The sequence below is a fragment of the Penaeus monodon genome, chromosome 15 (assembly GCF_015228065.2).
Source record: "Penaeus monodon isolate SGIC_2016 chromosome 15, NSTDA_Pmon_1, whole genome shotgun sequence".
Lineage (NCBI taxonomy): Eukaryota > Metazoa > Arthropoda > Malacostraca > Decapoda > Penaeidae > Penaeus > Penaeus monodon.
In genome coordinates, this window is record NC_051400.1 from 5,032,675 (window position 1) to 5,034,140 (window position 1,466).

Sequence of the window (1,466 nt, forward strand, 5' to 3'; positions counted from 1 at the left end):
AGACATAGGAATATTCCAGTTAATAAAAAGAGAGGAAGTTCACAACAACAATAAAAAAAAAAAAAATCTGCAGCTCTCAGTTAGAAACAAAGAAATCAGAACCCTTTCCACAGCCACAGGGGAAGTTGGTTCTTAGTTGCTCCCGAGATCTTCAGTTGCTGTTTCACATAACCCTTGATGATAGGCCTTAGTTTTGCTCAAGATGGTAGCTGTAGGTCCGTGTTGTGGTAATGATAAGAACTGGTAGGCTAGGCAACAGCTTGTAATGGATATCTCAGTCTTACCAATTTGAATGTACATATTAGCAGATGGTGAGAGGGAAGCTTTCTTAACCATTATATTTATATATATTTCACATTAATATGTTTTGGAGAGAAGAAGAGAAAAAAAAAAATGATGCAAGATCATAACTTTAACAGAATTTAACACTTATTTGATAATGCTTCCCCCGAACTGATCAAGAATATATTGTGACACAGTGGGTAAACCCCCTAATGTACTCAAGCATACGTATTGCCACAAAATGACCTCGTATCATGTATACAGTGCCATTCACATTTTTTAACTTTTGTGCTGGATTATTAGGCACACAGCATTTACCACCGGGGATTTTGGTCTTTTTTTCTATAAGCTGCAGAGGATGATTTTCTACTTTTATAATAAACTCTAACCATATCACACTCAGTGTAGTTTAGAGAGGGACACTGATATTATGTGTAAGATTCACCAGTCTTCTTGTATATAGTCCAGTTTCTTTGCAAATAATGCTGAATGGCTGTGTTACAGTTGGTGTAAGGGTAACCCGTATTATTGATTTCAAATTTCTCATTGTATATTGTGTGTGATGATTGGGGTCTTTGTATTTTTGTATTATTGTTTAGAGTATTTTAATGACAAAATTACCAACTAAATGGTTCAGATTTGATAATCAAAGTTTCCTAAATGTTTGAAAGCAAAAGGAATCAAAAATACGGGTAACCATGTTTGTGTACAATGTCTAGTCATTGCTTGGTAACTGTAGTTGCATTAAAGCTTTTTATATACTAATATCAAACATTATTAAACCTATTTCCAGATCTTGTGAATGAAAATGTGCCGGTATATTGGAATTCATGATGTGATTAAAATGTTCTAAAGTGTCTATAGTTAATAAAAATGCTCACTGAAGGAAAAGGTTTTATTGTTGTATTTAACCTCACACAAAAGTCAAGAATATGCAAAGAAGTGCCTGTTTAAAGATAAAGAACAATTACATGTATTACAAATACCTAGGATTTCCAGTTCTTAGTAAAATGTGGATATGTAATGATGCATTTATTGTATATCCATTGTGACACAAAAATGCTTTTACTATATTTAGAAGCATGCACTATAAAAGTACCACCTACCCACAACTTGTCATATTATTGACCGTTAATTAAGAGGACAAGAAGGATGACTAAGGGCATATAATTCTTTATCAGAAG

The 1,466-nt window shown here is 33.3% G+C and overlaps 1 protein-coding gene across 1 annotated transcript in view; it reads left to right on the top strand.

The window, feature by feature from the left end:
- The window catches only part of LOC119581702 (protein sprint-like), a gene marked incomplete in the record, with an annotated part of 21,974 nt that extends 20,807 nt beyond the window's left edge, over positions 1-1,167 (top strand). Inside the window, 1 exon segment of the mRNA XM_037929828.1 lies at positions 1-1,167.
- Positions 1,168-1,466: the final 299 nt, after the last annotated feature.